This window comes from Triturus cristatus, chromosome 2_2 (genome assembly GCF_964204655.1).
Source record: "Triturus cristatus chromosome 2_2, aTriCri1.1, whole genome shotgun sequence".
Classification (NCBI taxonomy): Eukaryota; Metazoa; Chordata; class Amphibia; order Caudata; family Salamandridae; genus Triturus; species Triturus cristatus.
The window spans coordinates 984,103,928-984,131,240 of record NC_140582.1 but is presented as its reverse complement, the minus strand read 5'-3'; positions in this window follow the sequence as shown (position 1 = coordinate 984,131,240).

Sequence of the window (27,313 nt, the reverse complement as noted above, 5' to 3'; positions counted from 1 at the left end):
TTTTCTGTGGAGCGTTTGTTTATCACGAGATGCAATGTACGTCTATCTGGGCTCTTATCTAATTCTTTCAAAATAATTTTTAAGTACACACACATGTATTGTGATGCAAGGGACTCCCAGTACCCATTGTATTGTTACGTTTATTGCTTTGATTGCAGTTACTTGTGACAAACGGTCCGTTGTACCTGAAATGCATTGGGATTTGAGATTTGGGATGCCTTTGAAGACATTTAAGCTTTACAAAAGGATGTACATCTGTGCATAAATTATGAGCATTATGGAGACTTATGCATGTCTGCAAATGGATTACAATGTAAACATTCTAATATACAATTGAAGGATTCAACAATTCTTGGCTCTAAAGTTGTTTGGCTCTACGGTCTCTGCTCAGTAGTGCGTCTTGGGACTGGCTACCAGCACTCTTTTACATTTCTTTGTGTGTTTGGGGACAGTATACACATACCATGGCATGCACACTTTAAAGATAAAACTGTTTTTTGATTCAAGTCTGCAATATTTTTAGGACTGCAGTCAACTGCTAATTTGTCGCATTAATACATATGTCTTCAAACAGAAATGAAAAAGAGGTCTCTGCTCTGGAACACATGATCCTTACAACAGTATCAGATAATTACAACTGTCCTTGCTTCTTACAAGTATGTCACTGTTTAGTAATTATGGCACGGTAAAAAATGCTGGGATTAAGAACTGAGTTTACAGGTATGGGGCCAGTTGCATTTCAGTGCTTTTCTGTTGTGATTTTGGGGAGCAAATTTCTTGGTTTAAGTATCGGTCTAGATACCAGCACACCAGCCTTTTGACTGTGTTATGTCCCCGTCTTACAACTGCTTGGTTTCTGAGGCTGTCTCTTTCTCTCTCTTCTCTTTCCCTCTCTCACTCCTTCTCTCTCTCTCCAGTATAATCCCATGTGTATTCCACCTCATTTTCCAGGCTGAATGGCCTCATTGTAGCCTGCTTTCTTTCTTTCTTGGCTGCTGCTCTTTGAAAACAAAAGACATTCACCAGATTAGTTTCTCATGCAACCTGGCATTGGTGTCAGCTGTAGAGGTCAGACAAAACTTCACTCAAGCTAACAGTCTTGTTGCAGTATGTATTAGGCTCTACATTTATTTTCTATCTTTATGTCTATTATATTACTTATATAAAAGGTTACTTATTACTTATTTCTTTAACGTGTTGCGAGCGTCAAAAGCCGAACTTTTCTGTGAAAAGACCCCTCTGCTTAGGCTGCAAGTTTATAAAGCAGTCTTCAGTGGTTAATTTTCATGAAAGTTTGGTACCATGTTATATAAAATATTCCAAGATACTAAACTATTAATTTTTACATGAGAGGAAGAAGAATTATAAGTACTACAAGGGGTTTAAGAAGTACATTTCTTATTTTAGGTTCACAGAATATTAATTGTTATAATGCTCCAAGAGACAGTCTTTCAGGTAGATAGAGTCCCTAGATAAAGTTGGTTTCAGTTTGAGATATTTGAGTCTGACCCTCAATTTATCTTGCAGGAGCACTGCTCTTCCAAAATACGACATCATTATTTAGAGTTTGGTGGACCACATACTACGTCACAATTGTGGTGGATATCCCATCTGTTTCATTATAACCTATGGAATTTGTTTTAAGAATTATTTTGCTTTCATGTTTGTTTGCGCGCTATTAACAATGTACAGAATGTGGCTTTACACTTGATTGCACAAGTGTATACTGATATAGTACTATTGCCTTTAAAAATAATTTCCTATGATGTGTAGAAGTGTATTTTCCTAACTCGTGTTAACCAGGCCTTGATTTAGGCCAAGCAGCCATGTTTTATGAAATGAATATCCCTCCTGTCTTTCCCCTTGCACATTTCACTGTTTGTTATGTGTGCAGCACATAGTCAAGCAGAATCATGTATGTTTATTTCCATGGGCATTGTCCGTTTTGTTCTTGATTAATCTTCCCTGTCCCAGTCACAAAACTGTAACTTTACTTCAAGGTCCTTCCAGAAGCTCACTGCACCTTATTCATTCATAATAGCTTACTGTTGTTCATGCATATAGTTTGTTTCACCATCTCCAGATGGCATTAGCATAGAGTGGGCAGAATCAATATTCATCCAGTGGAAAAGTGTTTAGATGCTAAGGAAATATGATGCTGAATATAACTGTGATCGGATTATCAGATTTTCATGCCACAGTTAATCTGCAGTTTTAGTGATTTCATATGTGAAAATAGTGTATCTAAACCCTGGATTTTGGCAGTAAGCCAGAAGACGTTGCTGAAGACTTAGATGCAGCTATGGATACTGTCTGTTTCACATATGATTTTGCTGTCAACTTGGGATTTGAGAATATTTTCGATTTTGCACTTTTATGTAATACTGTATTTGCTGAGAATCTGCATGACAATTATTCTGTATCCCCTTTTTAAATCTTTGTAATAAATCCTTCAAACTAGTTCACTGATCTAGAAATCATTCACTGCTTGGACTCTTATGTTTGATTGACTGTATTTTTGATATTTTTGATTTCTTGGGAGGTGCCGTACCTTGGGGACATGTTGCCTCATGAAGCTGAGGTTTAACACTGTCTCCAATTCATCAAAGCCTGTGCATCCTGTTGAGGGAAAGTTTTAGTGTGTCAAAATTATGAGGTCCCCCATACCCACAAATGTAATTTGGAGGATGGAATATGCTTCAAATTTTGATGAAGTATCTCATCCACCCAACTGTAAATTAGGCCCTAAGTGCCTGATTTAGAGTTTGGCAGACAGGGTATTCTGCCAGAAACATGTTAGAGTACCCTGTCTACCAAGCTAAAAGTCCACTCACTCTATTTCAATTCAGGCAGATGATCATGCTTCCATAGGCAGTGGATCCACTGGTTCTTCTGGAGGAAACCTTGCACCAGTGGCCCAATAGACTCTGTGCCATCAGTGTAAGTACTAATTAGAATCCCCCCTATTTTGAGCACATGGTCTGATGGATTTTTATTTCTTTTTGGGACTGCCAGGAAAAGACTGGTGGTCTCAAAGAGAAAAAAAGAAAAATGACTGCCACATTGTAGAAAAAAAGCCAATGTGTCAGAGTCATTTGTTTTTTGTTTTACAGAAACAAACTTCCACTATTGGCAATTGGTTTTGTAAAAAAAAAAGTTTACTGAGCGGTAGCATGAAAAGTTATGTCTGATCAGCAAAGCTTCAATCCCAGATGTACAAAAAGGCTTCAGTAATATTTACAAAACCATGCAAGGGGCCTTTTGCGGCTTTGTAGTGAAATGTAAAGCAATGCAGCAACATGCACTGAGTTATGTTACATTGCAAACTGAGCAGCGTTTAATGGGTGGAGCTTGGGCATTCCAATGTATTTACCCATTGATTTTGGTGCATTCCGAAGATTTGCTAAAGCTAGTACACCTGAAAATGCATCAAAAGGCATCAAAACGCTACTCCTTTCCCAGAGAGGCATAACGATGAGAAACATCTTTATTGCATTCCGCATCACACAGGGTCCCTGCTTGCACAAGAATAATCCTGCTGTTGTGCAAGGGTACCTGCTTTGGCGCTAGGCAGCACACCGTGCACCAGTACAAGGAGAGAGTAGAAGTGCTCCATTTCTTTTCAAATATTGAGCATTTCTGCTTTCTTTCTTTCATGCAACACAGTGCAGCAACTTTATTTCCTGCCCTGCTTTGCGTGCAAGATTAGTAAATATGCCCCTCAATGCCCCCAGAGGAGATGCTTTGGCATAGGCTCCTCTGAAGACATAGAAATCTCTGCTTGTCTGGGGGAGATCACTAAATATGGTGGGCAGTAGCTCACCAGTGAGGGTGTCCAAATGGATGTAGGACAATCGCACTCCTGTAAGATAGGAATCGTTAAACCTATGTTTCTCATGATAGTTGGTAACCTTCCTGAGTGTGAGGGTGAATAAACTAATTGACAAGCGCTATCTCTTGTGAGGCAAGCATCCCCCAGTAGCCCACCAGAGCTGAGGAGGTCTTAGCACGGCTCCTTCGGAAGGCGGCAGGCAGCAGGCGGGCCATCAAACCATTAATGAGGATCTACTTCCTAAAGTAAGAAGATCAATTGATGATCAAACTGTCTTGAGATACGGACAACCAACTGGTGATCAGACTGTCTCTCTCTGCTTATCCCATTCACCTATTCATATGATGATTAATCACATGCATCTTTAAAATTAAAAAGCACTTGTGTTAACCACAAGAGTGTGGGACTGTTAAATCCACAACATTCCTGCAGGATTGTACATTTACCATCAGATCAGTGATGGTTATTTTCTAAATTCATGAGAATCACATCCTATAGTGAGAGATTACTGGCACTCAGTTTCTCAGTCTTGAAAATCACCATTCGAGGCATGTAAAACCTAATCAGGGAGGGAATCCATCATTGGCCCTGCTGTGCAGGGAGAAAACTCCCTGCATATTGGGTCCACTGGTTTTTATTTTCCTGAAACACATTTCCAATTTTGATGTTTGCTTCAGAAAAACCAAAAGGAATACGAGTGGTAAAAATAAACCATGGGGCACACTTAACTTCCTCTTTTGTCTTAAAAGCACATGCATCAGTGAAAGGAACAGAGAACCCTTCAGTTGTGTGAATATCTTAAAATATGGAATGCATATCTCCACCAAATATCTAATTTGGGTGGAAGTCTAGTTTGCAAGTCAAATTGTACAAAACGACACCTTTCTAAGAGATCACTAAAGATTTTGTTACTTATGTGAAATTCAATGTATTCTCGGATTTTGACTATGTGCATGGCGACACAACTAAAAAAACTAAATTGGGTTAATGTACCCATGATGAAACACGTGTTGGCTACAAGGCTACAAGTCAAAACTGGAGTGATTTCATGAACCCACAAGGATTTGCATTTGATGAATGAAAGAATAAAAGAACAAAGGAATTCAACAGAAGAACACGACTTTATATATTGACTCTTAATGGTTTTGGAATTATGTTTTGCTCAGGGGCTGTATGAATTTGTTTTGACAGTGGAATTGGTCCTCTCCAAATTGTGAGGGTATTAGTGGCTACCCCTTTCCCCTTGGCCAGCCATGAAATTAGGCACAATTTACAAGGGGATTGTAACAGTTTTGCGTAACAGTTACCCTTGCCACGCATCTTTTCCTATGTCATAAATTATGGGAACTATATTACAAAGCACATTGACATTGGTTGTTAAGTAAGCCACCTTTGCCTGACAGAAACTAAGTCATAATGGTGTAAACCTTGGTTCAGAAAAGTGCAAGAGTTAAGGGTGATTTAGTGATGTGAACAGAAAATTTGAGATTAATTAACACATTAAATCAAACAGATCTGAAATTAACTCTTTAAAAAGAGTTGCACAGTGCTCTGAAGAAAGAGGACTGAATACCACAAATGAAAATATGATATCCTGCTGGAAGAATTCCAATCTGTCAGTTTAAAGTTTGTAGAGAGGTATGAACAGCTTGCTCTGAATCTCTGCAAACAACCAGCAAATATGTATCTGAAATGATCGATAAGGTAGCACCAACCAAAGTGGATAATCTTATTGCCTAAATGGTAAGAATATGGTGCCTTAATAGCAACACCCACATGCTTGGGAATTGTAAAAAACACACCTACAAGAAACATAGCCCTCTCGCAAAATGACTTTTGAAAAAGCAATCCTATAGTAAGATCTGTCATTGCCAATCATGCTAGATAAGATGACCATAGCCCCCAATAAAGATGCCAGCAAGCGAAAACATGTTAAGCATAAGTACTGCTTGGACCAGATATGGTGGATTTGTATAAGTACCCCAGTTAACTCAATATAAAAAATACTCTGGGGGAAAGCCAAGCCCCTTCCCCTTTTGCCTGGCAGCGGAAGCATCTTTCCTCTACTTCAGGATATTTTTAAAGTATTTTAGGTTTATAGTATGCCATCCACCGAGACAAGAAGACCATTCTTTTAAAATTGGCAGCTCTTAAAGCCTTGCTCCCTAGCTGGGATATGGTCTGCCACTCCTGACTAGACAGAGTGCAATTAGTTTCCAAAGCTACTCTTTCTAGGAATTTCTCGACCAGTGGAGATTCATTTTGATTGCACAACTGAGAGTACCAATTACCCACCCCATTTAGATTGGCTCGAAATAGAGCAGTCACCAACTTCGTCGGGTGCCACTAGATGAAAGATTGTATCTGGGTAAGAAATATATAATCTGTAAATATTTTAAAAAGCCAGGCTTGTTCCGTTCACCGCATCTATTCTGAACCTCCTGCCAGGTAATTACTCTATCCTTCATTAAAAGCGCCCCACTCTTCTAAAACCCATTCCTTCCAATTTCTAAGGTGACTGGATTGGATTTGAAGACCCAAACTTTTGCATTCACTTAATTTTAGAGAATGGAATCCAGAAGAACCAGCTTGCTGAGAAAAAAGACTGTAGTCTAAAGGCATAATCCTGCAGAGTCTTATATCTAGTCCTCTTTGGGAGTTTAGATGTTTTTAAAAATATCGGGATTTGGGAACCAGATTCTGGTACCATTTTGTCCCCCAAAAAATTATCTAATAAACCTTTTGATTCCAGAAAATGAGCTGTTAGATCTAAAATAGCCGCTTCATAATATATTCGGATTTTCGGAAATGCTAACCCACCCTGATTAATATCTAGTTGTAGTGCTGAGAGTGTAACCCCAAATGCCTCTTTTACTTCAGTTACTGTAAATAAACACTGGGTATTTAACATCTCTCTGAATGTTACTGCTTGATCAAGTAAACAGCAGACCAGTGCAGTCGTTCTGCTGGGGGGTAGCATGTGAAGGTCTGGAGGGCGCATGCGGCCCCCAGTGCAGTACTTTGAGTATCACTGGTCTATAGCATAGACATTTAACTCCGAATTTCTCACCATTAAGGGGTGCACTTCAGACAGCATAAGTTTGAAACAGTAAGAAGTGATTGCCTCTCTCTGTTTCAGAGCTGTATTCTCTGCAGTTAATGCATTAATCTGGGAAAAATCTGAGGTAAATGTATGCACTTCTTTCAGTGGAAATGCATACAAACAGGTACTTGGCTTTGCTCTGCGCTGAACCAGACAACTGTTTATGAGATGCTCCCAGTGCCTCATAATAGTGATGCTAGTGACGTCGGTCGTCTAGGGCGGCGTATGGTTCTGCCCTCAGTAAATTATGAAGTATGGGGCAGATTTACATTCCCTGGCGCATCCCTGCAAATCAGCAGGGATGCGCCAGGGAAGATGCGTCACGCAAGTTTGCTCTTGCGCCACTGCAGATGCGCCGCATTTACAATGCGGTGCATCGTGGCGCAAGGACAAGCAGATGCGTGACGCATGTGCCGGCATAAGGTTGGCGCAGTGCTGAAGTTGTGTCACAAGCGCGATGCAACTCCAGCACTGTTACAACCTGCCCTATCCCTAACATGGTGCGTCATGCCTTACGCCTGCTTTAAGCAGGCGTAAGGATTTGACGCACCAGCGTCGGAAAAGTGACTTGTAGATTTCACTGCGTCACTTTTCTGAGGCTTTTTCCGACATAACGCCCACCCTGCATACATTAAACCTGATGCAGGTTTAATGTGGCGCAGGGCTTTACAACGTGACGCATCTCGCTAGATGCGTCACGTTGTAAATCTGCCGCAGCATGGCACTAGCTTTGCACCGCTGCTGCGTCACAAAAGTGATGCAACGGCGGCGCAAAAGTGGCGCACAGGGCTTGTAAATCTGCCCCTATGTTTTTTCTGATTTCCCGAAGCCTTTTTACCGTATACTATTTCGGACTTAGGGACTCCGTAACCAAAAGAGTAATACATACTTCTAACGTCGGTGCTTCTGAAAACAGTGGTGTTTGGGGTAGCTTGGCCCAGCATTCTCATCAAGAACATCATCGGCCACAATTCTGGGGTAAGAGAGCATAATGGTAATGCAAGACTCATTTAATGAATGACCTAAAACATAACTTCTGGAATGGCTAGTAAGCAGCTTTACTGTTATGATAAAAAAATAATCACAAGCATTAACTACTCACTTCATAACATAACATAACATAACATAACACAACATAACATAACATAACATAACTACTCACTTCAAAGATACCATATTACCATTCGGCCACCCCATTAGCTCAATTCAGACCCCTTATTTTTGCCTGAAATCAAGACAAAAGCTGAAAGTGGAGTTGGCCCCAGTTAAAACTATTTATAAAGAAAGAAATGTTAAGGAGATATCCTTGCAAGATATGAAATGCGCATACTTTATCTGTGGGTGATCAATTTACACTGACAGAATTTTCCCCAAAACACTAGTTTTTACTTTTTTCCTTGTTGCATCCAAATTATAGAAGCAACTCTCCAGCAGTAATTCGAAATGTTGTGTGGGGCACCCACATGTAACATAAGGCTGGAACTTAAATAAAACATAGCTTTGTTTACGACATCAAGAACAATTACAGGGCTACTGAGATGTGGCAGGTCTGCAAAAAAATGTATAATATGGTTGTATTTTATATTTATTCCATTAAAGATTATATATTCATAGGGAAGTAACAATAATAAATATTTCTCTATTTTTTTTAAATGTTAAAACATCTTTTTCAAATTTCACTTTAAGCACATGATTCGACATGCAACGCCATTCTTCCTTGTGACACTTTTAAAAGTCAATCTTTAATTTTATATTTTTTTAAACTATAACGAAATCCTAGTAAATTGCATTGTGTCCTTGGAGAGTCCACATTGATTGCTTGCTGTTTGCTTCATTCTTTTCATTAGATGTTGCTTCAGTTTAACTTAATAAGCTTGCGCGCTTATCTAAGTTCACTTTATGAGAGTGTCCTTGATTGGTTAAAAAGTATACACAGTGACATTGTAAGAAACATCACATGAAGTTGTTTCGCTTTTATCTTGCATTTCAAACTATATAATCAGTCATTCCAAAGCAAGGGCCATCACAATTTTACATAACACATGTATCATTACTGCATGTCCAAAGTCATAAAGTCACCCATTCTGCAGACATTTCAAACGCCGACAGCAAAACATGAATCTCATTAGTGTGGCAGTTCCACAAATTTATGACATAAAAGGTCAAGCCAATTTACCAAGACTGATCATTAAACAGAACAATTTAGCAAATGACACGTACACATTCCAATTGGTGAGTGGAGTGGACACAGGACATAGAGGGATCGTTATTTCTTTTCCACTGTGTGTTTGCATTCGTATCTTTTAAAAAGAGAAATATTTTCACATCTTACTCATTATTCAAAGGTGCTGACTGACTGCCACGAATTCTGTACTGTTGACATTGTGCATTCAAGCTGTAGGGACGGAAAGGTCTAAATGGTCCATGGTGGCAGGTGTGCACGCCTGACCTCAGTGCCCTGCTGCATGGATATCTGGACCCTGGGTATTAATTTTTGGTCAAGGGCAGACACGGATCATATGTGTGCAGGGCCGGACTGGCCGTAGCGGGCACCGGGCAATCCCCCGGTGCCCTGCTCTGGTGGGGGCAGGTTTCGGGCCCCTGGGGGCCGTTTTTGTTACAGGGCTGTTTTCACAAAATCAGCCCTGTAAGAACCGGCCCTGGCAAAGAGCTCGGCCGCACCCCTAACCCCCGGGGTGGGGGGCGGCCAAGCACTTTGTCAGGGCGGGTTTTGGTTCCCAGTCCCGCCTTGTATGTGTGTTCTGTGATCTAGGCCTGTCTCATGGTAGTGCAGTCTTGTTAGACTTGAAATAGTGCACCAAGTGCTACCCTCAGAGTAGTAATGGGCTACTGCCCTTAGCTGGACAAGTAACATGAGCATAGTGGTAGCTCCATTAGCCTGCATGGATTGTGTGTCGCGCCGGGCAGCACATGATACTTCCATGTGCGTGTTGGGATGTGTGTGTGCCTGTGTACGGCCACACCATGGAGTCCTGTGGGTTCCATTTTGAAAACACAGAGCCTGGAGGGACTAGGAGAGGTGAAGACTGCAGCCCCCGGACAAGAGATATGTATTGCTGACATTTCTGAGGGTTGGGGTGGAAACTTAAACGGGAGGAAGGGGATCAGAGCATCCACTGTGCACATCAAAGATTTCTTTGGTTCCGGAAAGAGTTACTGGTCAGTAGGGCCTGGACTCATTGCCAGGCAGATAGTGGGACTCTTAAAGCTTGCACATTGAAGCAGAGAGTCTTGAAAGCTAGGAAGGCCTATTCCTTTGAACCTTTATGATGAATATATACCTTTACATCGCATGTGTTTACAATGCATGCGTTTACAACGCGGTCGTTACAACGACTTGCTGTAGGGGGCGAGCTGGCCTTAGGAATAGTATAATTTCCTATTCAAACTCCAGTGTGTGCAACACTAGGGAAGGTGTTGTAATAGTAAATTATACTATTCTTTAGTTTAGATCACCCCCTACAGCAAGTCGAAGGAACGACTTGCGTTGTAATGGTACTGCAATGTAACAATGCGCTCTTTGTAACAACCGCATTGTAAACGCATGAGTTGTTACACACGCAATTTGATGGCTGTTTCCCTTTATGATGCATATTTCAGTGGAGGCTGACAGACAGGTGTAATACTTGATAACTCTCTTGGCCTGTGTTGGGGCTCACTCACAACTGGAGCCACTTTTGCTGTGGCATATTACCCCCTTTGAAAAAGGGCTTTGAAGAGGATGGTGCACTTCAAAGGAGCTGACACTCACAACCCAAATTTCGAAGGATAAGACACTAAATCACATTTGTGTCTGGAGTTAGACTATAAAGGTGAGCGCATGAGACCACCAAGTTGTTCAACAGCACTGTTATAAAGTAGAAGGGAGAATTCAAAGTCTTTTAGCCTTTGGCACCAGGACTAGTTACCATGCTCTGCTAGACTCCCTGATGTAGCTCAGATTTTATCTGGATTCAGGCATTGCTTTATTTTTGTATTTCAGACAGAAGACTGCATTTAAAATGACACGCAGATTTTGGTGCAAGTAAAACACATGGCACATGAAATATGAAATGAGGCCTAGTCAAAGGTTTTTTAAAAGGGGCACTTATGGTGCTTGCAAAGTGAAAGACAAAAAAAATGAGGCCTGGTCAAAATGCTTACAATCTGAAATGCTTGTGCTGAATTAACTTGTGTTTTGCAGTGTAGAGAAAACTCATGATTTCAGTGGCCTCTTTAGCTTTGAAGATAATCATGGAATGTGTTCTCTCTTCCCAGCTCCTTTTCCTTGTAATCTACACTCCCTGTTCCTGTCTTAAGAGACTTTGGGCTTTGTTGCATATTTAGACAATACATATTCAGTTCATAACACATCTTTTTATAATGTGTATTAATTAACCATGCACCAACACTAACCGCGAGGTAAAACGCATTTTGCATGAAAAGCTATCTAAAACATTAGAGCATGTTGCTATGAATATGTATTAACTGCTTGCGCTTTGAAAATTTGCACTGGTGCATGGTATGCTATGTTGTACATTACACATTTTTGCATGTTGTGCACAAATAATAAAAAAGCTGCTTTAAATTAATGACATTTGCTAGGTAATAAATAATACAAGGTATTAGTATGGGGAGGTAAACATAATAGATTTTATTTCATAAATTCATACTTATTTGTGTTTGTTTTGTTTTTGGCCTACCATAAAATGGCTGCCTGGGAATCCAGCATGACTGAGAATTGTACTGAATGAGACACGCATGCGCAGAACCAGCTACATACTGCCAAGCGCCTCAAGTGAAGACAAAGGGGTCAAGGCCACAGTGAACTATAAATTCTTTCTATTGTGCCAATGTACCAGTGTGTGATGAAAGTATCCTTCCTGCGTGCGATGGGTAAGGAAGGAACAAATTGACTGATACATTTTTCTGCCTTAATGTTGCATATTTGTATAATTATTGATGGTGAAATATATGATTGTATCAAGCATTAATGCTTCCTTTGTTAAAACCAGTTTTCCAATGAGAACAGGATGGTGAGACCCTCATGTCATCTATGTTAACCAATCACAGTGCGAGTTTTTGAGGAGAACTGCAACATTATTAGTGTGGTCAGCCAAGAATTAGAGTATAAATAATGACCTCTTTGGAGGCGTGTTAGCTTTAGAAACTTTAGAAGCTTTAGGGGGCGTGTGAGCTTTTTGGGACTAGAAGAGATAGGAGGGGGAGAGGAGAGGGAGCAGTTGGAGGCCAGACATCGTATGGGTTAGGCAAGTGAACGTCGCGGGTGCAGCCTGGGAGGAGATTGCATCCGAGGAGAGACTTAGGGAGGTGGGGCCCTTTGCTCATATTTTTCAGAGAGTCCTTGCACGTCCTATTTTTGGCAAGGCAGATCACATTCCTCTGTGGTCTGTGAAGGAGGGGCCTTTTCAGGAGCAGCCTCTCTCTGTGAAGCACAGAGACGCAGATGAACAGACCAGGGCAGAGTATGCAGCTGATAGAAAAGATTTAGATGTAGATGCTAAAACTCTAAGTTTATGCTTTGACTAATTATCTAGTTTTGAAAAGATTTATTTGTCTAATGCATTTATTTCTCTTTATGGGAGATTTTTGCCCATTATTAATTATTGAGTAGCCTTGCAAACTCACTCTTGAATTATATTTTTCCTGAAACTTTTTAAAGAGTTCTGACTGACATAGAATTAGGGGTTTTCCCTCCTGTATGCAACCTATAATATGTTTGTATTAATTCTATTTTTCATATTTTCAATTCTGTAACCTGATTGTTATTTGATAAATGAATAAAGGCTTAGAGAACTTTAACTTTTAACTAGAAAATAAAACCCTTTAAAAATACTCACTTTATTGGCTTAAAAATTAATTGCATTTTAGATTGTTTCATGTTTATGTAAAGTCTCCTGAAGGTAATATACATTGGCAAGGGTCCAGTACCTTTACAGCAGTAAATTAGAGGTAAATGAGGTTTTGCATTGAGAAATTACCGTGAAATTACCGCTGGATCAGTTTCTGGTAGCAGAGGATGGTTATTATCGATTAGTTTGGTGATTAAGGATTATTAATATCAGCATCAACTATTCCTCTAATTGAGCATTGACCATAGAAGGGAAGTCAAATAATTGCCCAAGTTAGATAAATGTCCAGATTCTCAAAAGAAAGTTCTAATTCGAATGCTCAGAACCTGAAGACTGGCAAAGCAGTACTGGAAGGTGACGCAAGAAGGCGATTGCTGGAGTGGTGGGAGTATCAATTGGGTTGTGAAATGTTGTTAATGTGCTAGGATGTATTTTTGAAGTGTTGAAAATAGTAAGGGTTTTGACTGTTGGTGAAAATGTTGCTCATTTTTGACTTGATGGTTATTGATTATATTGATAATTTCATAGGACAGAATTTTTGATTATTGAATATATTGTCTTAGCATGAAAGTTAGTGTCTTGTTTCATGTTGTCTGGAAGCACAGGTACAGTGATACCTGGAAGTTCCCGAGAAAGGAATAGCGGGTGATAAATGGATGCCACACTGCTCTGAGGTTACTTGTCTGATAGAATAACACTGAGAAGCAATGCAGGGCTGGCAGTGTTAAATTAGGGACTATTTTCTGTGTAAAAGTGAGAGTTATTGATAGCAAAGAGTTTGCTGGTGAAACTTTGGTGTTGTATCACCTAGAATGGGTAACACCAAAGGAGTAGCAGGTTCTTCTGAGCTTGAGTGAAGGGTAAGCAGAAGGGATTTACTCGCAGTTTTTGAAGAGTAAACAGAAGTTCTTACTTTGTGAAGAGTGAGTGGAATGCGTTACTCGTAGTGAAAACAAATCTATCCTTTGTTTAGTGGACCAGACTGAGTAGCGAATGTTTTTTATGCTGTTATTACCGAATTGATTAAAAAAACTCAGAAAAATATTTCAGTAAGATTTTGTGGGGGTCAGTAGTAGGAGTTAAATTGACTGAAATTGAAACTGACAGCATTGGAGAAAATAAATTGCATTGAACTATTGCAGAAATGAAATTGAAGGTTTAAAGAAACTGTTGGAAGGTAAAGTGAAAAATTCATTTTTAATTGGTGATGCTCCTGAAGGAACACATGTGCATTTTATGTCTACCAACTTGGGACAAAATTAATGTATGTGGGTTCATCAATGGTGTAAGATTACTGAAAAAGAAGGTCCTTTGAGGTTTCCAATTGATTAGGCCTGGGCAAAAATGTTGTTCCGTTCGCGGAAATTGTGATAATTTGACATTTTCGCGTTCCGCGGAGACCGCGAAAATGTCAAAATTTCCGCTTTCCACAGCTTGGCGATAATTTGTTTCTTGCTCGCGCTGTAAAATAATACATTCTGGCGCGCGCGCGATCGCCTTACTTGAATCCCTGCGTTCGCCGACTAGTTTTCTTGATCCGGTCGCGTTCTCCATGAGATGTCGGATTGTTTTTAGCCATTGGCGCTGTCTCGCGCCCGCATTGACGTCATGCGTCGCGCGATCACGTCTATCTTCTCGCGATCATGCACCATGAGACAACTCAAAACAAGATGGCCGCGCCCGCGAGCAACCACATGGGTAAGTTGGTGACCCGCAACCATGCAGAAAATCTCGCGAACGTGCGGGGAAAAAAATTCCGCATCTTCAGGATAATTCCGCTTGTTTGCGATAATTTTAAACATTTTCGCGATAATTTGCGAAAGTGGATTTCGCAAATTCCGCCCACCCCTACAATTGATGGTACTTTTGAAATTATTGACAAATTAAAGGAAGTGTTATGTGAAATAAAGACACCATCTAGAGCTGCACAATTTGAGGCCTTAAGCATGTGGGAAAAGGCAGCAAGAGACAAAGCAAGTGAGGATAAAAAGGTAAAGCACCAGATGCAGGAAAAGGGAATCAATGATGATAAAAAGCTTCAAATAAAAAAATGATTCAGGGGATGAAATAGTGGATTCATTGTTAACTGAGCGTCCGTCACTTTATGTGGTTCCCATTACAAATACTAAAAATAGTGTACCAGTAAGTACTAGAGTGGCTACTGCTTCTGTTGAACAGAGAGAAACACAGATTGAGAGAACTGCGTAGACATTTCAGATGGACCCACTACCTGTTGATTCAGCACTGAAAGTGATACCTCCAGGTGTTACTGCTTCAAATGTGACTGATTCAGTCCAGATATCACAAGCTACAGATGCACAGGTAATGCCTAGAAAAATTGTGACTGTCCCAATTAATATGGTCCCTACCCAAAAGGCTCAAACAGCTGCAGAAGGAGTGATTATGGCAGGGTTTATTTCAGAAACTCAGAATTCACGGATTATTGAACAGAAATTACCCCAGACAGTCCAAGCATTGAATGGTAGGGGAGAAATGGTCTTTACAACACCAATAGCCCAGAGAAAAATGAATATATTTGAAGATGGGAGCATGGGGGAACAAATTAACCCAGTCCCTGGAAAAGAGAAACAGTTTAGTGTTTTAAATTCAACATTTGAACCTGAACAAATCAACAGTCTTTGCTATTTAAATCATGAAAATGTGAACCAGTGTCAGGAGAAAGAATTAATTTCCCTGAGTAAGGAAACAGCTACATGTGCAGTAACTACACATAATAGACTGACTGATTTGGCTCACAAATATGAAATTGATGTTTCAGGAAGCTTTCCATTTCAGAAAAGTTTTAGGGTACATATGAATGATGAAGCAAATGAGAAAATGTGTTCTTCAGGAATACAGTTGCACATTGCAGAAATAATAAAATATATTTTCAAATGCAATGGGTTTGAGATATTAGGAGACAAGAGGGGAAGAAAAAGACCCTGGCGCACCAATCTTTTGTATACTATGGTGGTCCTCATGATTGCATCCAGATTAACAAAGTGTGAGACCCCAAGTTCAGTCAGGACCACTTCAGGAGTGAAGATTGTACGCCCAATCTTGCTAAAGTTGGTGACCCCCAATCACCAGGATGGAGGCCACAGTGAAAAGTGAGTCATTACCCATGTGAATGCCAAAGTAGGTGACCCTGTGTGACCAGGAGGGGGTCATCCTCTGTGTAAGTGCCAAGGTTCATGATCGCAGTGTCACAAGGAAGTGTGCCACTCTGAGTTAGGGTGTTGTTCTGGTTCGTCATGCCAAGGAAGCCAGGAGGAACACTTACTGATCAACTCAGGAGCCAGGCTAGGATGTCCAACACCGATGTGGGCAATCAGTGTCCAACACTTCATCGTGGAATGACAGCAAGAAGTTGTGGGCCCTCAACATCTGGAGGTCAAAGCTCATGAAGGAGTGCCTCAGTCATACCGGGAAGGCCAGCTACCATTGTGTCAAGTAAAACTGTTCCAGGCCATCGGGCCTGCTAGAGACTTGTCCAGACTTAGGAGCTAAACAATGCTAGCATTAACTCTGATGGGGAGACATAGATTTTGTTGCATAGGGACTAGAGTGGGCGGCATCTGGGAGTCACCTCCAGTATAGATTGGGGATAGTTAACCCCACTAGGGATGGAGGGACTTGGGATTTCACTCAGTATGGTGCTAGCATGCAGAACATAATAGGCTGTGGGGATTTTTTAGTGTGTCTATTCTATGTTTTGTAGATTCATAATGAAAATTCAAATTTTTTCATAATAGCCCGTATTTGGGTGGGTAATGTTATTATTCATGTTACAATTTGTACTTTAAATCTTGAGCCTGTGTATGCCTCACACCTACCATCGCCTTGAAGAGGCTTTGACTGCTCGACCCAAGCTACCAATGAGTCAAGTGCTGAAAGGGGTAGTACTTGGCCCAATTACTCAGAATCCATAGTAGGTCAGACTCCGGAACATTAGGAGTAAAAGGCCTGCACACCTATGGTGTGACGTTGTAACTCTTGCTTTCCCTGTGGCCCTCTGAAAGGGCTTCTGGCGCAACCACAGACACTTCATTGGTTGTGGCAATGTTTTTACATTCCATGGGGCGGATTTACAAGCCTCTTGCGCCAATTTTGTGTCACTTTTAACATGGGAAAAGTATCGCAAAAGTGGCGCAAGGGGCTTGTAAATATGCCCCCATGTATTGACATATTCCCTAATGGTTTTCTCACAAGGAAATGTACACAAATACTACTGAAACTGCATGATTTAATGTTACAAACATTGATCTGGTTGAGGAATTTCTAGCAAGCTCTGTGCTACTGTATGTTTCACCAAGTTTAGGGATCGTAAAATGTTTGCTAAGTGTGTGTTTTGAGCAAAAGAATCACACACACAGACAATGACTAAGGCTGGGACATAGAGAGCAAATATTATATGTTGGCATAATTAAGGGGATTCCCTCCCTAAAGCCCTCTCCCTGACGTTTCAGCCATCTCACTTGCAAATGTTTTTCAAAACTACTACTTGAAAAAAATGCAACAGTTTTTCAGTTAATCCTGTTCTTCTAAACATTTAGAGTGTTATTAATATCAGTAGGTGTGTAACAATGCAATAATAGGAGATTGGCCTTCATTTTTATTTCAGAAATACGTTACTATTACTATTGAAAGCAAGTGTAAAAATATATTTTTACAAATTGGTATTTCCGATTTCTTGGAGATACCAATGGGTCCAATTCTTGAACTCAATCAAAAAAGAAATACTTTACCTTCATACAAAGTTAATATTCATTGTATCATTAATATAAATTGATGCATAATTGTAACACAATTAAAAAAAATATGGCTTTGGGGTCCTAGTGTTTGTACACAAACTTTGAAAACTCTAAGTCTCAGTGACTAGAAGCGTGCCAGTAATGTAGCTATATATAACCTTTGTATAGCGAGCTTCAACATAAAAGAGATACAGATGTGAACCTTGTCACAAATTTCTCTTTTTATTCCATTTATATTCACTATTTGGGAGTTGTATGAGAATTTCATTTGGGGAAAACCTTGACCAATCTACACACATTTCTGGACCTCAGTGCAGAATTGTGTCTTGTTTCCTGATTAAAGCGGTACAAAAGGGGGTGGTGATGGACGGAGCATCAGAACCAATCAAACACTCACACCCAGTCAACAGATCTGGGTTTGATCCATCACCGTTCTTTAGCCCACTCTGCCACCCCAGTTCAGACATGGCCATATGCAAATCAGTCTGACCCTGTGCCTCATGGGAACAGTCCAGCCCGAACTGCCAAACCATGCCTTCCCTGGACTGGAAACAAGCTTCCTAGGACCGGTTTCTGGCATTTCAGCTGTCTTCAGCCAGGCTTGCTTGAATCCAGTGGCAAAGTGAGCAAGGGACTCACGTCTGAGCATACCCTGCCAACTTATGGCGAACAAAGCGGTACAAAAGGGGGTGTTGATGGACGGAGCATCAGAACCAATCAAACACTCACACCCGGTCAACAGATCTGGGTTTGATCCATCACCGTTCTTTAGCCCACTCTGCCACCCCAGTTCAGACATGGCCATATGCAAATCAGTCTGACCCTGTGCCTCATGGGAACAGTCCAGCCCAAACTGCCAAGCCATGCCTTCCCTGGACCGGAAACAAGCTTCCTAGGACCGGTTTCTGGCATTTCAGCCGTCTTCAGCCAGGCTTGCTTGAATCCAGTGGCAAAGTGAGCAAGGGACTCACGTCTGAGCATACCCTGCCAACTTATGGCGAACAAAGCGGTACAAAAGGGGGCGGTGTTGGACGGAGCATCAGAACCAATCAAACACTCACACCCAGTCAACAGATCTTGTTTTTGCATTTGTCACCCCGAGTGGGACGGGTATGCTCAGACGTGAGTCCCGTGCTCTCCTGCCAATGAAATCAAGCTATCCTGGCTGAAGAGGGGTGAAACCCCGAAACCGGTCCTAGGATGCTTGCTTCCAGTCCAGGGAGGACCTGGCTTGGCAGTTCGGGCTGGACTGTTCCCATGAGGCACAGGGTCAAGACTGATTTGCATATGGCTGGGTTCAAACACGAATGGCATGTTGAGCAAAAAAACGATGGATTTAGGCCTAGATCTCTGTTCTGGGGTGAATGTATGACATTGTTCTGCATTCTGTCCATCAACTGTTGTTTTTGCATTTGTCACCCCGAGTGGGACGGGTATGCTCAGACGTGAGTCCCGTGCTCTCCATGCCACTGTAATCAAGCTATCCTGGCTGAATAGGGGTGAAACCCCGAAACCAGTCCTAGGATGCTTGCTTCCAGTCCAGGGAGGACCTGGCTTGGCAGTTCGGGCTGGACTGTTCCCATGAGGCACAGGGTCAAGACTGATTTGCATATGGCTGGGTTCAAACACGAATGGCATGGTGAGCAAAAAAACGATGGATTTAGGCCCAGATCTCTGTATTGGGGTGAATGTATGACATTGTTCTGCATTCTGTCCATCAACTGTTGTTTTTGCATTTGTTTCCTGATTAGTCAGAATTATCAGCCCAGCAATAGCTTATGGAGTTTCCATTTTTCATATGTCTTTGCATTTGAATCGTTTTTTTCTCACACACTGGCAATATTTCTTTGTGAGTGCCAATATATCCTTGGAAGAGAGGTCAGTAACAGATTTCTTGCTAGATAACTTTAAGACTGTTTTCCTTAAGGCTTGAAATTGGATGGATTTTGGAGATCAATGTTTTTTGTAAACATTTAAAACGGGGGCAAGAAACCGGGTTACTCTGACTACTCATATGCAGAAAATCTGTGAAGCATCGTTAGTAATCTAGCAAATGTGAGAATTAAGGTTCGCAAGAAAAAATCCCTAGTTTTGTTTCTTATTATCCCCACAACAGCAAGCATGTAGAAACTGAAATATTAGGAAACACTAAGTATAAGTTACTGGAAATTAATGATGAAATAAATATTTTTGCTATATACCTGTCTGAAAAAAGATAGAAAGCTCATCAAACCTTTTTGCACTGAAGTTTGAAATATTTTGGGCAAACATTTCTGACCATTCCAAACTAAGGGCCTAATTATGGCTGTAACAGTCTAACTGACAGCACACCGCCAAGCCGGCGGTATCCCGTCCAGTGTATTAGAATGTTGCTGATTTGCTGGCTGGGTGGTGGCACTGGTCACCCGTTGGAGGGAGACTGTCACGTGCTGCAGCCCATAGTTTTACCCACAATGTCAATGCGTACAAGTATGTATTTTAATGTCTGTAGGTAGAAAATACACACATATGCATTGGACATATGGAGACAGTTCTTGAGGGAGGAATATCTAGCAGCATGGGTAGACAGTCATTAGAAGAGTGTAGGAATGTACGAGTGGCTTATCTGTGCCTATGGCAATGGCAGGGTGGATTTCCTGCGTGGACAAGTGTCAGCTGCCTATGGGGGACCTGGCGTTGGGCTCCATGACTGTAAGAGGAGTAGAAACGGGACATAAGGTGAGTTTTAACCTTAGTTCCAGTGTTCCTTCGGTGTCTGGATTCTACTATAAGCCACTGCAGCCAGTTACTCCATCGCAGTGGGGTGAGAAATCCTGGTGCTGGCAGCAGGAACAGGGCGGTAGGACCGCTAGCAGTGAAATATGGCTGGCGGACTGCCAAGGCACAGGCAGGGACTTCTACGCCGTGGGTACTCCGATGCAATAGCGGTACCGAGACGTTCAAAGTCATAATCAGGCACTAAGAGGTAAGAGGTGGCTGGTAATGAAATATCTGTCAAAACCGATGACTGTTTCATTCCCCCTCCTATCATCAAAACAGCAACAACACACCCTTATTGCAAACTGTGAAAAAATCATTATGCACCACGTTATACCTGGCAGCTTTTGGTATGGCCTGCCACCAAACTTTTTGCCTTCCCCTTCTGAAATTGTTTTGTGGGCATTAGGACTCCGTGCACTTTACCACTGCTAGCCAGTACTAAAGTGCGTGTTCTCTCTCCTTTAAACATGGTAAAACTGACTTTTGACCAATTGGCACATTTCATTTGTTTATAAGTCCCTGGCAAAGTGGTACTGCCTGTAAAAAGAGCTTGTAAATTAACTGCTAATAGTGGGCCTGTAGCACTTATTGTGCCACCTACTCCAGTAGCCCTTTAAAACCTTTCTCAAGTCTGCCACTGCAGCCTGTGTAGAGTTTCAAACTGCCAATTTGATATGGAAAAATAAAGCCTCCCTTTTTATAGATATGTCACCCCTTTGGTAGGCCCTAAAAAGCCCTTAGTACAGGTGCATTGTATTTAAAAAGTAGGACATGTTTTTTAAGTTTTACATGTCCTGGTAGTGAAAACTCCCAAATACATTTCTTACTTCTGTGAGGCATCCCTTTCCATTGGGTTACCTTATGCCATTTAGTATGTGCTAACTTTTGATTCAGAACATGTACAAATGTCATATAATTTGGTCTCAAAAAGTATTGAAATTTAAACTCCTTCTTAATGGTAAAGTCGGATTTTAAGTCACAATTCAGAAAATGCCACTTTTTGAAATTTGGCATTTTATTGTCTTAACCATTTAGTGCCTGCAGCCTGTGTCCTAGATCACATGACTGTGAATAGTTGGCCTTGGTGTATTCCTTCCAGGCAGTGAGACGAATGGGATTGGTAGGATGGGTCATCCTGTCTGAATGGGTGGGGCGGAGCTGTTCCAAACCCAACTTCTAATTGAAAGGGCTGCATCCAGCACGCTACAAAGGAACTTGACACCAGCCTTTTGTCACCCTAAACCACTTGGAGCCTGGGCAGGGTAAGAAACGGCATTTCCAGAAGCAGATGCCTAGAAGTTTCTCCCACTGAAGAAAAAGACAGCAGGTATGAATATCAGACCCTTTGCCTAACTCTTCTGTGCACACCTGGACCTGGGGAGGACCCAGAGAAAGACAGTTTTTTACCTTCAGAGGACTGCCCTGCTCCTAGATGCCTACCTTGCTGCTTGATCTCAGAACTAACAGAATAACTACAGGTGCTAGTTGGCTGGCCTCCTGTGTAAGCTACAATGACATATCAAGCTCTAGAGACCTTGAACCCTGCACCTGGCCTCTACCTGGAGTAAGTCCTGACTCCACTTCCCCCAGAAAGTGGTGCGTAAACAGTCCCGAACCCTTGGAAGTGGTGATAGTGGTGTTCCGCTAGCCAAGATCTGAAACTTGCTAATTCACAGTAGCTCCCACTACGGTGTTTAGGAGCAAATTCTGACCCAAGGGACCTCTTGAAATGGATATTCTGCCTCTTGGAGTCCTCGTATGCTACAGCCTGCATTTTGTACCGCTGGAGAAATTCAACTTTCAATTTTTTTAATGTAAATTAAAGTATTATAGCTATATCTAACTATGATATCACTTTAATCCTTGCTTTTTTCAGTGAACACATATAGACACTCCATAGTCATAGTTAGGGTTGTCAGATATAGGAATTCCTCTGATTTTTGACCATTAATAACTTGGTGCCCCATGTGGCAAGTCTCCATGAAACTATGCAGACCTATTCCTTTTCAACATTGGCAAATGGTGCAAAGTTTCACAGAGATTGGTCAAGGGGGTCCTAAGATATAAAGGAGGTATCAAAACGTGTTTTGGTGTCAAATACATTTTACATACACTGTGTACTCACGTATAGCTGCCAAACAGTCAGATTTGCTTGAAATTTTGCAGAATTGTAGATTATGATGTGCAGAGAATGCTGTTTGTTATTACCGGTAAGTAGGTGTAGTAATTACTAGGCCTGGGCAGCAAATTCCGTTCCGCTCGCGGAATTTGCGGAATTTGCGTAATTTCGCGTTCCGCGGAGAACGCGAAATTGCTCAAAAGTCTGCTTTCCGCGATTTCGCGAAATTTTTGCTTGTTCGCGTTCTCAAAATGCATGTTCGCGAGATATTTCTCCTCGAGCACGCAAACAGCAATTGCAAACAGGAAAAAAGCATTGCGAACAAGCAATTCCGCGTGTTCGCGGAATTTCTGCGTGTTCGCGGAGATTTTTTACCGTTTCGCGGAGATTTGCGTAACGCGATTACGCAAATTCCGCCCACCCCTAGTAATTACACGAGGCAGAACGTAGTAAACTGCAAGTCTTTAATCATACCAACTCCTACGGGCACAACCGCTTGCTTGTTGCTGTTACAGTGATCTAAAACCGTCCTCGCCCAACTGTCAACTGTCAGTTCCCCCACGTCACGGAGGGCAGCGCGAGACATTCTAAGTACGCCTCGCGCTCTAGCAGCGCGAGGCAAAGCAGGCCACTACATATCTCCTTTCCTTAGAAAAAAGAGAAGCAGAGAGAGAGAGAGAGAGAGAGAGAGAGAGAGAGAGAGAGAGAGAGAGAGAGAGAGAGAAAAAGTGCATAAGGAACACAAACATCATTGACGGTATCTAACCGGAATATTAACAGTTCTGGTACTCCTCCTGACAGTGGCGTGGCTGGGAGGAGAATTTGGGACATCAGGTTTGCCGTGAGAGATCTTAAGAGAGGCCTCACTTCTCGACCTGGGATACTTGACATCATTGAGCATATTTTTAACTTTCGCCACCTTGTTACTATTCCACCAGTCTTTTCCATTTACTCGAACAGCATTACCACACACTTTATCCACCACTACAATTTCCCCATACTTGGCTTCACCTTTCCTTACAAAGCCTGGTTTCTTTATTCTGATCCTGTCTCCCACAGTAAAATCTCTGGTCTTAACACGCTTCCTTCCATCAAAGTACTCCTTTTGTTTGACCTGGACTTCAGCAGACTTGGACCTCACTTTTTCATCCAATTCTTGGGGAGAAGAATACGATTTATTCCATTTAGACATCCAAGCCGGTCTAAACTCGGTACATGGTTTCCTACCTCTCAGTAGTTCAAAGGGGGACACCCCAGTAGACGAATGGGGGGGTGGTTCTATAAAACCACAACATAGTCCTAACACTATGGGGAACATCTTTGTGGTGGGCGAGAGCCCATTTGACACAATCACCTATGACTCTGTTTAGTCTCTCCACCAAGCCATTGGTTTGGGGATGATAGAGAGAACTACGGTGATGAATGATGGCAGATTCTCTAAGAAACTCTTGTACCTCAGATGATACGAATTGTACCCCGTTATCTGAGATTAAAGTTTGAGGAAACCCTTCTCTCATAAATGTATCCCTTAAAAAGTCAATGATTTCTTGGGAATCAACCTTAGAAACAAACTTGGCCTCGGGCCACTTAGTGTAGTAGTCCACCATGACAATGGCGAATTTGCACTGATGGGGAAGGCTGTGAAAGGGACCTAGGACATCTATGCCGAGTTTCTCCCACGGGCCACCCGGGAGAGGAATGGGAGTGAGGGGGGGACAACTAGTGTGGAAACTTTTGTCACTTGACGCACACACGGTGCAATCTTGCACCATTTCCTCAATGTCTCTATCCATTTTGGGCCACCAAAAGTACTCTCTTACTCTACGCTTGGTTAATGTGGCACCCAGGTGCCCCTCATGTGCTTTGGTGAGAAGAGTGGGTCTGATGTCCACAGGTGGAACAAGTTTCTCTAACCTGAAGACCAGACCATCCTCTATCGAGAGTTCATCACACACCTTGACATAGGGTTGTAACCAGACATCTACATTCCTTTCCCTGGGCCACCCTTGGGAAATATATTTCATCAGTTTTATAAAGACTTCGTCTCCAGCTAACGCCTCCCTCCATTTTTGCTGATCAATAGTACAAACATTACTAAGTTCAACACTGGCTATAATACAATCCTCCTTCTCATCAAAACAGCATTCATCTACGCCTTGTATGTCCTGACTCGTATTAGCAGGCAAGCGTGACAGTGCGTCCGCTCTTACATTTTTTCCCCCAGCAATATGTACAATTTCAAAGTTGTATTGTAAGAGTTTGGAGGCTAGGCGTGCGATACGGGGAGTGGCCCCCCGGCTGTTGGTGCACCCTAAAATCGCCACTAATGGTTTGTGGTCCGTTTGCAGAATGAATTTCTGTCCCCACAAATAGTTTTTAAACTTTTCAATGCCCCACCAACATGCTAGAAGCTCCTTTTCAATGACCGAATAGTGAGTTTCAGCCTCTCTTAGTACTCTGGATGCAAACCCAACAGTGTGTTCCTCTTTGTCAACCATCTGTGTCAGCACAGCGCCCAGACCATAACTGCTGGCATCAACGGTTAGCGTACACTGGACCCCTTGTATGAACGGCTTCAAGGCTTTGACCGTGCTGAGTTGTTCCTTGATCCAGTCAAAGGCGGCCTTGCATTCGTCATCCCACACAAATTCATTTCTGTCTTGGAGTAACTTTGAAATGGGACGAATTTTTGTAGCGTAGTCTTGAATAAAGCGGGCATAAAATTCTGTGAGACCTAACAGAGACTTGACACCAGCTTTGTCTTTGGGAGCGGAAGCATCAACAATGGCTTGAACCAAACTCGGTTTAGGCATGACACCCTCACTCGATATAGTGTGACCCAGATAATCCATCTTGTCTTTAGAGAATTCACACTTGTCCCTTTTTAGGACCACCCCATGTTCCTGAAATATGGACAGGATCTTGTTTAACGCAATGTCGTGTTCTTGTTGGTCTCTCGCGAACAACAGGATGTCATCCTGGAATATAGCAACATTCTTTATTCCCTTCAGTAGGTTAACCATGACCCTCTGAAACACAGAGGCTGCTGAGGCCAACCCAAAGGGCATGCGACAAAACTGGAACAGTCCTGCCGGGGAGTTGAACGCTGTAAAATGGCGTGAATCCTTGTCCAGTTCAATTTGGTGATACGCCGAGGCCAGGTCGAGTTTGGTGAAAACCTTGGCACCTTCGACTACACCCAGCATTTCCGAAATGTTCGGTAGGGGATGCGAATCCACCCAGATGACCTTGTTTAAATTGCGCAAATCGATGCAGATCCTGAGATCATTATTTTTCTTCCTTGCAACGACCAATGCTGAAGACCAGTCAGACGACTCTATGGGTTCAATAACCCCTCTTTTTTGCATTGACAAAAGTTCTTTCTCCAGGTCTCCTCTGATTCTGAAAGGGATACTCCTTATTTTGTGTTTTACAGGTACTGCATCATTCTTTATCTTGATCTTGTGTTTGAATCCTTTGATTTTCCCCAATTCACCTGAAAACACTCTGGGATATTTATTGAGTAGTTCCTCGACCTGTGTTTGGTCCCGAACCACTAGAATCTGTTCCTTGGCTCCAGGGCACAGCATCATACTGAACAGACCTTGGTGGAACCATCCTAATATGTCTAGTCCATTGACAGCGACATAGACTTTTCCATAAATGTGTCTGTTCTTGAAGATCAAGATGTCCTCAAAGTACCCCATCAATTCTATACTTCTCCCTTCATAGGATACAGGCTCACGGTCTGGCGGTAGCAGAGGTCTGTTACCCCACTTTCTCCTGAACAAAGACTCACAGATCATAGTGATCCTTGCCCCAGAATCTACGAGCAGCCTTACACTCTCTTCCCCTACCCCGATGATGGCATAGGGATCGACACAGTCATCAGGGTTACCACTTTTTATGTCCCCTTCCCTGACAACCACTACCATGTCCTTTAGTTCGCACAGGGTGTCGTCACTGTCACTCCCACTAGCATCCATGGCACATGCTACAGGTTCTTTTTTATATTTGTGGCTTTGACATACTTTGTCGAAATGTCCCAATTTCCCACATTTGCGACAGGTAGCATTTCTCGCAGGACATGGTCTACCGTTTTTCACATGGGAGGGATATCCACACCTGTAACATAAATCTGTCCTTTTGAAGAAATTATTTTGTTGATAATCCTTTTTTCTTTCATGCTTTTTAAAGCGGACAGGGGTAACAACTTCAATACTTTTACTTTCCAGTTCCTTTATGGAAGTTTGTGACGTTTCAATGCTTTTCGCTATGCGAATAGATTCATCCAGTGAGGGATTTTCCAAAGATAAAAGTTTTTGTCTTATAGTTTTGTCCAGACACTTCCCTATAAACTGATCACGAATCAACTGTTCACTGAAATTTTCAAATTCGCATTCTGCCACTAACTTCCTCAAAGCAGTAATGTATGTGTCTACATCTTCCTCACTTTTCTGCATTCTTTTAAAAAATTTGTGTCTAGACACCACCACACTGGGTTGCTTATCAAATCTGGCTTTTAATTTTTTCACTGTGTCTTTGTATTCATCATTTTCTTCATCTTCTTCCCCTACTACATCCGGTAAATGTTTAAGGGTTTCTCTCCCTTCATACCCCAGGGAATGGAGTAGTAAAAACTTTTTCCTTTCAGCCCTGAACCTGTGTGCTCCTATAGCACCCAAGTAATTTTCAAATGCGTCAAACCATTTCCTCCAAGGCACAGGAGGTTCACCGGGTGTGTCCAGAAAAGGAGAAGGTGGAAGAATGGACTGCATCATGAGAATTTTCCTCGTTCTAGGCAAGTCACAACTTATGAAACAGCCTCTGTGACCCCTACACAGAAGATGAGGTGAGAAATAATGTTTATAT